Source organism: Amborella trichopoda, chromosome 10, assembly GCF_054954075.1.
Source record: "Amborella trichopoda isolate Santa Cruz 75 chromosome 10, AtrichopodaSantaCruz75HAP2 v2.0, whole genome shotgun sequence".
Lineage (NCBI taxonomy): Eukaryota > Viridiplantae > Streptophyta > Magnoliopsida > Amborellales > Amborellaceae > Amborella > Amborella trichopoda.
The window spans coordinates 15114049-15127093 of NC_142345.1; the positions used below are offsets into that span (position 1 = coordinate 15114049).

General features: G+C 44.6%; 1 long non-coding RNA gene across 1 annotated transcript in view; it reads left to right on the forward strand.

The window, feature by feature from the left end:
* The window catches only part of LOC148780062 (uncharacterized), an 83330-nt gene extending 70558 nt beyond the window's left edge, over positions 1 to 12772 (forward strand). Inside the window, exon 2 of the long non-coding RNA XR_016043324.1 lies at positions 12514 to 12772. This is a non-coding gene — a long non-coding RNA (uncharacterized LOC148780062). The remainder of the gene's footprint in view (positions 1 to 12513) is intronic.
* Positions 12773 to 13045: the final 273 nt, after the last annotated feature.

A 13045-nucleotide genomic window follows, 5' to 3' on the forward strand; every position in this document is an offset into this window, starting at 1 on the left:
TTTGTCATGGATGATGGAAGCACATCGTCGCCCATGTTTTTTATCTCCTCTTAAAAATTTGTCATGAAGGCGGAAGCACATCGCTACTCGTATTTTCTCTCTCCTCTTAATCCTCTGTCATGGACAATGGAAGCACATCGTTGCCCAGGTTTTCTCTTTGCTCTCATTCCTGTGTCATGAACGATGAAAGCTCATCGTCGTCCAGGTCTTCTCTCTCTTTTCTGACTCTCCTGTCACGGATGGTGATGCTCATCGCCGTTCATGTGCTCTCTTTCTGATTAATCATCTGTCATGGACGACGGATGCTCATCGTTGTCCATGTCTTCCCGCTCTTCTCTTACTTCTCTGTCATGGGCAGCGGATGCTCATCGTTGTTCATGTCTTCTCTCTCTTTTCTCATTCCTCTATCATGGACAGTGGATGCTCATCGATGTCCATATCTTCTCTCTCTTCTCTCATTCGTCTGTCATGGACGGCAGGAGCTCATCGCCATCCTTATTTTCTCTCTCTTCTTACCCTTTAATTATGGATGGCAGGAGCTCATCACTGCCCATGTTCTTTTCATATCTTTTCTTTCATCGCCTCTCTTATTCCCTTGCTCTCTTCTCTCTCTTTTTGCTTCATTCTTTTCCTTCTCTCTATCTTTCTCCCTTCTTCCTTTTCTCTCTCATTGCTATCTCGTCTTCTTCTAACATGCGCAACATCGGTGGTACTGTGCATGTCTCTCTTTCTCTCTTTTCCTCTTTTCTCTTTCTCTCGTTTAACCAAGGAGGCTGAGACAACATTGCCATGGTAGTCTTGTCGTCTAGCAATATTGTCGCTGAGCCGGTCTTAGTTACCGTGCCCGCCTTATTGCCACGATAGGCAAACCATTGTGCCAGGCCGGGCGATGATTGTTCTGGTGTTTAGTAGTATTTATGTTGTGCCGGTCTAGTTACCGTACCCATCTTACTATCACACCGGGTCAATCACTTGCTGATCTAGCTGCTATATTAGTCTCGTCACCTAGTCAAAATTCTTTTGATATACCTCTTGATTCTTCTTTCACTTATCCTCTTACCCTTTCTTCTTTTGGATGTGTACATCCATGTACGTTCAATCAAAGACAAGGTGGGGACTCTTTAGGCCCACTTGTCTCGAAAACTAAACCTTATATGTGTGATTGTAGAAACAAGAGAATACAGCCTAAGGGAGGCAACTCCGAACCAATTCTATGACTGGGGGACTTTCTTCGTGATCTAAGAGGGCAATTACGCGAGCCAGCTCGAGTAAGTCTCGAACCCACCTTAAATTCCTCTCTCATCGGTTGATATACCTGCCCTCGCTCCCGAGCGAGGTTCCCGAGAGAGCGATCTCAAAGTCCTGGGTCCCCCAAAACCTGAGACACGTGTCGCCTGAACATTCAGATCAAGAGGGTGAGATTGAGGCACCTAACCAGCTTGGCGACTCCACTGGGGACTTACTACCCCTTCGTCGGGTCATTCTTGTTTGGCTAGTTTCTCCTTTGTTTTTCTACTTTCACACACCACATGACTGATGGGTTTCTTGACCCGTTTATCTGAATCGAGGATTTTTTGATCCCCGCATTTGTGAATGTTCCCCAGAAAAAAGTTCCTTGAACTTCGTTCCCAACCTTCCTTTTGAGCAAAGGCCCCGTGTCTAGCTCTCAAGTTATGACCTGTATTAGTGTGAGAAGGGACTTAAAGGTCCCTAACTCCCCATCTCCATTCCCTTGTGGAACTTCCGCCAAGGCTCCCTGCATTGGTAGCACATCTGCTGCCACTCACAACATGCACCTTGTCACCGACAAGTCACTTGTCGGTCGCATTGCCGAGGTACACCGGAAGGCTACTTAGTCCCTTTCGACAAAAGGAAAGCAAGTTGTTTGTTGTTTCTGTGGGTCGTCGCAAGGCCTCCCCCCACATTCTTGTACCACCATGAGTCTCTACCCTAAGATGCCCAACACATAGAGGCAGAGACCCTGGGCCTCCACCTCTCGCACACACCCTAAAGCTCATGGATCATCCACTTGAGCCACACCTCGGGGCAACCCTTACGTTACCTCGAGTCAACGTCCAGGATCAGGCCTTTCAAGGCCAAGTCCAACACATGTTGTGCACATGCATCCCACCACTTGGGCCAATGTTATCGCTGCGTCAACCCAAGTGCACAGAAGATGACCCCCTCGTCGTCCTACTCAACACACAATAGTGCACCCTGTAAGAAGCAGGCTTCTACCTATTCTCTTACAAACACCTCCTCGTAGTTCTCGGCCTCTTAGGGCAAGACCACTTGCTCGAGCCCTAGCTGAACCCCAAGTCACCTGTGATCCTTCTTCAAGGGACGCACACAAGTCGCCGTCACAGACAACTCCTCGCTCCTGACTCAAGTGTTCTCATGAGTCAACCCTTCTCTTGCCTGCCCCTCCTCCTTTAGGAAAGCCCCTTCAGCCTTGGTACTCGAAGACCTTCGCCATGAGTACCATCTTAAACCAGCCCCGTCATCTTGGTCATGCCTCTGGAGCTCACAAAAGAGTTCGAGGCAAAGACCTGACTAGAGATCAAGTCCTTCATCCTCCCCAGCCCATGATGACCCCAGTTACTGGCCCACACCCGTTGCTTCACGTAATGGAAACAACTCTTTCCTACGCAAGAAGAGCCAACTAGCTGCAAACTCGATCGCAGTTCTAGCATGAGGTCCATCAAAACCTCAAAGCTAAACATGATAGGGTTTGCGAAATTTGACTCGAGAAGCAACCAAGACAGTCGGGACAACCAACTCTGACAACCCCCTTCATCTGAATACCTTCTACCCTCTGATTACAAAGCCGGAAGAAGAAGACTATGAACCCTGCAGTGTGATTAGTGTTGTAGAAGATGACCCAACCACTCAGTAACCACGATCCCACGACTGGCAAGAACCGGTCCTCATGCGTTCAGCATACAAGACTCAAGTCCAGCAGAGGCATTTACTGATTGATCTGCCGCGTGCGACCCGTCAAGCTCGGAAGCCCTCAACTGCAACTAAGGCCGAACTCCTTGGAGAAACAATCAGCGTAATGGTTGTAAATGATCTTGAGAACTCTCAAGAAGGGTGCATGAATAAGTTCAAAGACATGGTACATGCAATGATGGAGAAGATTGATCATATTGATGTCGCACGACAATTAGCTAATTATGAGGTCGATTCCCATCACTCAGATGATGCACCTCCAAGGCATCCCCTTCCCTCTGCCTCACAGGACAATTTTGTCCCTCACCCCGCCTCACAGGCAAACATCGATGCTATGGTGACCCATAGCTTAAAGAATAAACAAATCCCGGGAATACAGGGTGCAATGCCCTATCAAAAGCTGTATCCTTCATACATTGACTAGGTGTCGTTTCCCTCAGATTATAAAAAAGGTAAGTTTCCTCTGTTCAATGGAACTACATCCCCGAACTAACACATTAACGACATCTAACCAGCATGTCGAGAGATAGCAGCTGATGGTAGACTCCTTCTTTGTGAATTTGTTGAAACCCTTGATGACCCGGCATTCCAGTGGTATGCTCGTCTTCCAACAAACTCAGTACATACTTGGGAAGAAATGAAAAACCTATTCCACCAGTGTTTCTATGAGGTCAAGAGAGAGGTTCAAACCATCGAGCTTCTCACCTTGACCAAAGACCCTGATGAGCCTGTGGATGAATTCATATCAAGGTGGAGAAATTTGGCCGCTCGCCATCCCAATCCCATGCTTGAGAAGGAATCAGTTCAAACCTGTGTCCGAAACATTTGACCTGAGATTGCCTTACATTTTGTGGCCTCCAGTCTGACCACCAAGTCAGAGCTGATCTCTAAATTGGTCCACATAAAAAGCCCGTCACGCCACCATGGTGGGTCACGACAGTAGTCTGCAAGCTCAGGGAACAACCGGGGCAATTGTAGCTCTCAGACTAATACCCGGGCCAACCTAGCCAAAGGAGTGATCAGAGCAGCCATCACGGTTAGCGATCTAAAGAAGTCTCCTGGTTAGGTGCCTTGATCTCGCCCTCCAGATCAGGATGATCGGGGCGCATGCGTCTCGAGTTTGAGATGGACCCGAGACCTTTGAGATCGCTCTCTCAAGAACCTAGTTCAAAAACAAGGGCAAGTGGACCAACCTAGTTCAAAAACAAGGCCCAGTTAGAACATGAAGAAAGCCCTCGAGTCGTAAAACTGGTTCGGGATCACCCTTGACTTGAATTCTCCTGTCTTTTGCAATCACACATATATGGCAAATGTTATAAGATAGGTGGGTCAACAGACCTCACCTTGCCTTTTTAGTGAACACACACGGGCGTGCACATTCAGAAAGAGGAAAAGAAGAATGAGAGAAGAACGATGGGGGAGAGAAGAATTTGACCAGGCGGGGAGATTAACACAATGACTAAACCGTCATGGTAGTAAACTGAGCTCGGTAACTCAGACTGGCTCAACATAATTACTACTAGATGACAATACCAATATTGACTGGCTAGACACAGTGGCTAATCTATCGCGGTAATAAAGCAGGCACAATAACTTTGACTGACACAACAACATTATGGCTAAACGACAAGACTACCATGGAAGGCTAATCTCGACACTTCTTAATCTAACGAAAGAGTGAGAGAAAGAAAGAGAAAAAGATCAGAAAGGGAGAGAAGAGAAGAAGGGGAAGGGAATATAAAGAATGGGAGGAAGAGAAAGAAAGGAGGAGAAGAGTGTGAGAGAGGATAGAAGAAAGGGGCAAGGACAAACACAAAAGACAATGAGAGGACAAGAAAGAAACATAGTTGGCGATATGTCCTCGCCGGCTAGTAAGTAAAAGAAGGTGAAGGCACATGCAACAATGTGCTTCTGCCAGTGTGATAGAAGAGAGAGAAAGAGGGAGACACAGGCGACGCTAAGCCTTCACCGTCAGTGGCGGGAGAAGAGGCATGAGAAAACAGAAACTGTGTTCGACTAAGAAGAGAGACAGGACACAGACGACGCTAAGCCATCGCTGACTATGTTACAAGAAGAGAAGAAATAGAACATAGGCAGTGCTAAGCTTCACCAGCTTGGTCAGAAGAAGAAAAAAGAGGGGGGGACACAAGCGGTGCTATACCTTCGCTAGCTGTGTCAGAAGAAGAAGAGAGAGAGGACATAGGCAGCCGTAGACCTTTGCCGGTTATGTCAAAATAAGAAGAGAGGAAAGACAAAGCTTTTAGTAAATGTCCGCCATGGGCGAACAGAGAAAAGAAACAAAAATCAAGTGAAGAGAGACATGATGGACCAGAGGACAAAGAGAGAAGAAAGAGGAGAGAGAAAAGAGGAGGGAAAAGAGAAATAGAGATGAGAAGAAGAGAGAAAAGAGGAGAGAGAAAGAGGGAAGGAGAAAGAGATATAAAGACGAGAAGAGAGAGAAAAAAGGTGAGAGACAGAGGGGAGGAGAAAGAGATATAAAGACGAGCAGAGAGAGAAAAGAGGAGAGAGAAAGAGGGGAGGAGATAAAGTTACCTTACCGAGGGGTATCGGCCCTTTTCTTCTCTCTCCTCTCCCTCTCTCTAAGACCCACCCACAAACTCAATCAATAAGCAAAATTTTATTGAATGAATGAAAGTTAAACCAAAGGGTTTTTCTTTAATGAAGCTTTGCATGTTTGTATAAAAGTGGGCCCAAACATGAGTGGACACCCAAAAACTACCTAAAATTGAAGAAAATTACAATTTAATTGAATTTAAAGAAATTCTAAAAATGGGTGCAAAAAGACTGTTTTGATCTTGGCTAACAATGTGTGGAATTCCATAACAGTCCCTGCTACTACCCGAGAACGTGTGTAATCTTCCATGACTAATCCAGGGTTGCTCTGATGCCTTTTTGATCGAAATATGATTATTTTCTTATAGAGCTCGGCATGGCGATCGTTTTGATACCAACTTGAGTCATGAATAATGTTTTTAAACCATGATCGTGAGACTTGAATTTTGGAAAAATCTTGAAAACTTTGGATAAATAATGTGCTTGTTCCTTGATGTTTTTCTTCAATTTCTGCACTGATTAACACTGAGCTTGCCATCAAGATCACGTTGCAATAAACACAGCTTGATTTCATGCCCAGACGAAGATTTCGTCGTCTTGGATTTTTGGCAGGAATCATGAAATTTGACAGTCGGAATTTACAGCAGCTTCGACACCTCCATGTATAAAATCTAATAGTTCATCGTACACGAGGATCAAACCAAAGATGGCCACGATCGGGTACGTGAGCGTCATGATTTGGCCGTCGGAGTAAGGCATGCTGCTGCTGAATTTTCTGCAACTTTCCGCACGGATCAGCAACTTTCAAGCATCGTCAGAGGGAGTACCACATATCAAAACGCTTGTCTTGACAAGACGAACACACCCACAAAATTTGAAAGCGATCCAACTCGTAACGAGTAAGATATGGGCCCCAAAAGTCACTTCCTGTGACTTTGAAAACAGCCACCTTTAATGGTATTTTGGTACAGGATGGCCACACGGGAATAGTGTGTGTCCTGCCCCTTTTTAGTATTTTGCCCATAACTTTGTCTTGGAGTGCCCGATTAAGTCGAAACTTGATCCATAGAGGTTTTCGACTATGCCGGATCCAATGGCGGTAGTCCCATAGCTGTTTGACGTACCAAAAATATAGTTCTAGTTATGGGGTCCATATCAAGGTATGAGAGGCCAATTTTGCTGAAATTGTTTCTTTTTGTTCACTACCTTAAACATGTTGGAATGCAATGATATTTGGTAGGTGTCCTTTTGAAGTTCTTATGACGATCTTGATCAGTTATGAGGCCATTATGAAACTGCAAAATTTCCACTGTTTTGTAGGCTTTATTGACCTGCTTCCTCTTTAGTTCACATAAGGGACCAAGGTACCGAAAAACATGTTCAAACAGCTTGCCCTATTGAATGTCATGCTTCGAGAGAAGCGACAAGGATAATATTCGGAATATTTCCTACGGATGCTCAAACGTAGGGATGCCATATTCACAGGTCTGTCTATGGAAACTTTAGGGAGGAGAAGAGAATTTTTTGAGGGATCTTATCGAAGTCCTCACCCTTGTGTAGGCTGTTTGTGATTTAGAAGTTGAAGATTTTGTACGGACCTTGTCAATCATAATCAGGCCCGTTCTGCAATTGAGTGTCAAGTCGAATGACATTGTCCCCATTTGGTCTGGCTTTCATTGACTTGGATAGACAATGAAAGAGCCTTTGGTTGGTGCTCATCTGTGTCATGCACCAATTATTCTTTGGGGAGTAGGGTACCTTACTTTGTCGAGATGACCAGCTTTGGGTATAACCCCTACCCACTGCTAGCAGGTACATAGCAGGTCCAAAGTCATGGCTGACTTAGCGTTCTTGGTGCATCTTTTGGTTTGTCAGATTGATTTCCTTGTTTGTTTGTTCTGGATGGTTTGCTAAAGAGCCTTTTGTCAATGCTCATCTGCGTCGTGCACTAGTTGTTTCTTGGTTGGTAGGGTACCTCAGTTTATCGAGATGACTAGCTTTGGGTATAACTCCTACCCACTGCTAGCAGGTCGTTACATAGCAGGTCCATTGTCATCGCTAGTTCCTTAGCAAGTAGGGTACCTTAGTTTATCGAGGTGACTACCTTTGGGTATAGCTCCTACCCACTACTAGCAGATCGTTACATAGCAGATCCAAAGTCATGGCTGACTTAGCCTTCTCAGGGTGTCTCCGGCATCGTGGTGTACATTTGTAACCTCCTGGGAATGATGCTCTTCTTCATGAGACTTGACTTGCTTTCTTGGCGAATCTTCTGTCCTTCGAGTTCTTTTTGTAATTGGACTCAGACTGTCGTAATATTTTCCTTGAAGCTCCTAGTTTTTGGGTCCTGGTATTGCGACACCAGGGATTTTTTCTTTTGAGTGTGGGCTGAAGCTGCCTGTTGAGGTGAACACTGCGTCCACATGTTTATTGATCCAAGCGACCTTTGCGGATTTTCACTTGAACTTGGGAAGCGATGTCATAGAGACAGTTTTCACCAACTTCATTTTATTTGGGGCTCTTTTATTAATAAACGTTGGCCATGTCCACCTTTATTCTTCCATTTTTACTCACGATGCCCTTTCGGGTTTTCACCATGCCCGATCTTTATTCGTGAAACTCTTTTACTCATGGTTTCGTTACCATGCCCGTCTGTCATTTTTACTCATGGCGTTCCCTTGTTAAGGTATACACCATGCCCATTTATATTATTTTTTTGTGAAGGTGTGTTTCAGGTCATGCCTTCGGGACCTATGCAAAGACTTTTAACATCATGCGGCTAGGACGTGCACTCTAGTTTAAGGTCATACAGCTAGACCATGATGGTGATGAATGGTAGTCTCTGGAGGCCATGGATTGAGTATGGTAGTCGTTCTAGCTCACTTTTGGGGAGATGGTACAAGGCTACCTATGAAAGATGGATGATGTATGAAGGTGGGTGAAAAATGGTGACCTACTAGTCATGATGAGTATAAGTGGCGGGATGGTTCGCTGTTTTGTGAGAACTGGTGAGACTCACTGGGGAATGATGGAAGATGATGAAATGAATAGACTCATTGGGGAGGTATTGAAGGTGGTGTGCGCACACAAACCGGTCGGTTAGGGAAGACGCGCTTGAAAATGCACACGAGTGTGTGCGCGTATGTGGGGGCAAGTTTATGGTCATACCTCCAGGACTTGTGCAAAACATTTTATCATCAAGCACCCAGGACGTGCACTATGCTTTAGGGTCATATAGCTTGGACCGTGGTTATGCAGTTTAAAGTCATGCAACTAGGACCATGCAGTTTAAGGTCGTGCAACTAGACCTCCGTTACAATTTAAGGTCATATAGTTTGGACCATGGTGCTGAGCCTTTTTACGTCATGTGGCTAGGACGTACACTACAGTTTAAGGTCATATAGTTTGGACCATGCAGTTTGATGTCATGCAGCTAGAGCTCCGCTTCAATTTGAGGCCATATAGTTCGGACCATGCAGCTTCCAGGTCGTATACTTAGACCAAGGCTATGCAATTTAAGGTCATGCAGTGCAGACGAAGGCTGTGCAGTTTAAGGTCATTCAGTGCAGACCAAGTGTGGGTCGCTCTGTAGATGAAGCTCCATGGGGAATAAGCTTGTAGATGGAAACCTGACTCCCTAAGGCTAAAATGGTTAAGGCTGACAATGGGTATAGACAAAAGATGACTTCACTGTTTTAAGGGACAAGTATGAGTCTCTTATAGGTGAAAAATGGTACAAATTCATTAAAGATGACCCAGCTAGGTGTGACTGGGGGTTGCAGTAATAAAAATTACCCTAACTCCACTAGGAATAATGAGCTGCAGTACGAGTATGACTCTTACTGAGAATGAGAAGTCATGGCCTGAATTGAACGACCTAGGTATCACTCCGCTGGGGATAATAGGTCGCAGTCAAGGTGCAACTTTACTTGGGAAGACAGTAGTATAGGGTGTGTGGCAATGGACTGTTGAGAACACAGCTGATGCTAGGCACAGTCGACATTACCTCTTGAATACTGAGCTGGTGCTTCGTGGTTGAAAACACAGCTGGCGTTGAGAATGAGCAATATTATTTTTGAACACTCAATTGGTGCTGGGTGGCTGAAAACACACTCGGCGCTGAGGAAAGCCCACGCTATCTTTTGAAAACAGCCGGCACTAAGTTGCTGAGAACGCAGGCGGTGTTGTGGTTACTGAGGACACAGTCAGCACTGGGGTTGCTGAGGACACAGTCGGCACTGGGTAGTTTCAACAACACATTCGACGCTGAGCGTAGAATAGTACTTGGGCCCTGATCTGTGAGGGCCACAATTTTCTCCCAATCCAGTATCGCCGCATAAGAAGAGAGATGTAATGGCGAGCGAGAAGGCGTATGGAGTATTGATGCGAGCATATTACACGTGGGTGTATTTCCATTTGATGCATTGCCTCGTGTAGGAGCTTAACACAGTCAGTAACGCAGGGGCTGAGAAAGTGGAAAACGCAGCGCCGGTTGGGTGTTTGAAAGGACTGCGCCGGCTAGGTGTTTCAAAGCATAGCGCCGGCTGAGTGTTTGAAAGCGCAGCACTGACTGCGTGTTTGAAACTGCAGCGCCAACTGGGTGTTTTAAAGCACAGTGCTGGTTGAGTGTTTGAAAGCACACCATTGACTGGGTGTTTGGAATTGCAGCGCAGGCTGACTATGAGGTAGACACAGCACCAATTGTGTAAGTGAAGCCATCGCCATCTGTGAATGCAATGCCTAGCACCGGCTGTGACCCAGTGCTGTCTCGAAAAGAGGAGCGAGAAAAAGCAGCGCTGGGAGTGTCTTGATCAAACGTATAGCCTCCGTACATGTCAACGCCGCTCCGTATGTGTCAGAGCCATGAGTGATAGTGTCATAGTGCTTTCCAACCACCCCCCTGCCCCCCTCCTTTTTTGACCTTTTTCCTCCCCTATGTAACACCGTCTTCTCCATTTTATCAACTTTGGAGCTCATTGTCGCCCCTTGAAGACAGCCAACAGGTGAAAGTGTGGGAAAGCCAAAAAAGGCTGTTGAAGGAGATTGAAGACACCGTGGGAGCCATGGTAAGTGGGTTTGGTTTTATGCATCCATGGTTGTTGTAAAAATATTGAAATGGATTAGATGATATAAAGGAAAATGTGAAGTATGAATGGGTTGACATGAGGTTGGAAACTTTCGAGTTATGCTTCTAAATGCCGTGACTACTTTAACCATGCATAGATGATTTTTTTATTCATGAAGACTCATGAAATTGTTCATTGTGAGGCTTGCTAACATGAACAAGGTTCCACGCCCAAAGTGTACCTTGGCCATGAAATATTAAGTGCTCTTTATAAGCATATTAACTCGAGAATATGAATTTCCAGAACTGTGAATGTTTTTCTATATATATGTTGGATGACCAAATGACATCTAAATGGGACCCAATCAAACTCACATGAAAATCATGTATGTCTACTTCAAGTTTTCTTTTTATAGCGTGATGAGATCTTGTATGTATTAGAAGATATATCTTAAGATGCAGAAACATGTTCGCACAGTCGCTGTAAATTCCAGGAACTGTGACCCTTGTTGGCAAAGCTCATGGTATCCAAAAACCTTGAAATTACTTCCATTGGAAAGGTCTATGAATGTACTCAAGGTTGCATGTTTTGAAGTTTTTTAAATTCCCCACGGATTTTGAATTATGACCCGAAATGCGCGAGTAAGTGGCTGCACACTGTTGCAGGGAAGATTTCCAGCAACTAATGCTCGCATTGTACTGACCTATTGACCCATAAAATGGCACCCAAATTCATTCAAATCACTGTTTTTGTAAAGACCTGTGTATTAGCTCAAAGTTTCATGTTTGAGGCATCCTAAAACTCCCCCTAAATCAGGATCTATGCCGTTAAGAGGGGCATGTCACTGTTACTTGTCACTACATCATCTTATGTTATCTTGATATATGATAAATGATAAATCTCATGTGAATGCCATAAATATATGTGAATGATGCCATGTAAACTTCACCTTGTGAGAAAGAGGGGCCACGAGTGCAATAGTGATGAAATAAATTCATAATGAATGCCAAATGCTATTGAGAGGGCTTATGTGTAAATACCATGTGAAAGCTTATGAAATGCATGTCTTTTACTTAATGCTATGACATTATGATGAAAGATGATTTATCTGTGTGAGACATTAACTGACGAGAATGGGATTCATCCATTATGAGGCATTGAATTGGCCACTACACGGTGGCACACTCACCGGAAGTGGATATTGTTGTGTTACTGTGATAAATGGCCAATGCAATGTTGATATTGACCACTACTCGGTGAGACACCCACTGGTAGTGGATACTGCTATAATATTGCCTGCTACATGATGGGAGACCCATCAGTATTAAGGAAAGAGATGTCGGCATATCCCCTGACCTACGTAATGATAGGAACGAGTTAAGGGAGAGGATAGAGGGTCGCACCCTAAATTTGTGAAATGAAATGATTGATGCCTTGCAAGGCAAGGGCCTATCGAACCCCTGATGCGCGCTGGGGACCGTGTGTGTGTGTTGAGGGTATTACGAAGTGGACTAACCCACTTTTCATTATCCTCCCTCTAATATGATGGTAGAGGTCCTAAGCAATGAGATTGGCTTAGCTTGACGGATATGGCCTCTACTGCTGGAATAGGTGATTTAAGGAGTGCGTGGGTAATAATTGAATTTCTATATAAGGAATATTTAGTATTATAATGATGGAATGATTTATGATTTCACTAATTGAATGCTCTGATCGCACCGATTTATTGATGACTTCCATTTAAATTAAATGTTCATACTAGCTGTCTTGACTTGATATTCATATATGCCAAACTATGACTCTTTACATTAATGAACTGAATTGTTATCACTCATGGATAGCATCATTTTAGATGCATAACACTAGACCTGCTTACTGGGCTGTATAACTTATCCCATTATATTTTTCCTTCTCCTTGTAGATTGATAGCGGCAAGTGCAAGGCTGGGAGTTCGTGTTTTTCTGCCAGAGTACGAAGCTAGTGTTCTTGAAGAAGGTGCTTGGACCTTGTCTATGTCTGGGCTGTTTGGCATAGGTTTTTGTTCTATGTTGATATGTGTAACATTGGGCCTTGATACCCCGAATTGAATGTAATATTTTGGAAGATTTTTGTATTATGGATGTTGGTGTATGGAATCTTTTCTTACTCTTCTGCTGATTAAATTTATTGCTTTAGCTCTCTTCCATGGTTTGCTCAATTTTCGAATATAAAGGCATTGAGTCCACTTCTACCTGAGTGACAAACGTTACATTGGATCACGAACCCATGCTTGATCGCTCGTCGCCATGTAAGGTACGGTGGTCTGGGGCGGGGTCGTGACATGCCGAGCCCGACCCGGTCCTGGCTTATGTTGGAATGGGATTTTATAGGCGGCAATGAAACTTGCCTCAGGCCTCAGGTTTAAGCCTAACCGGGCCCTTCGTCTTTTGGCCTCCTTGGACATGATTAGGATT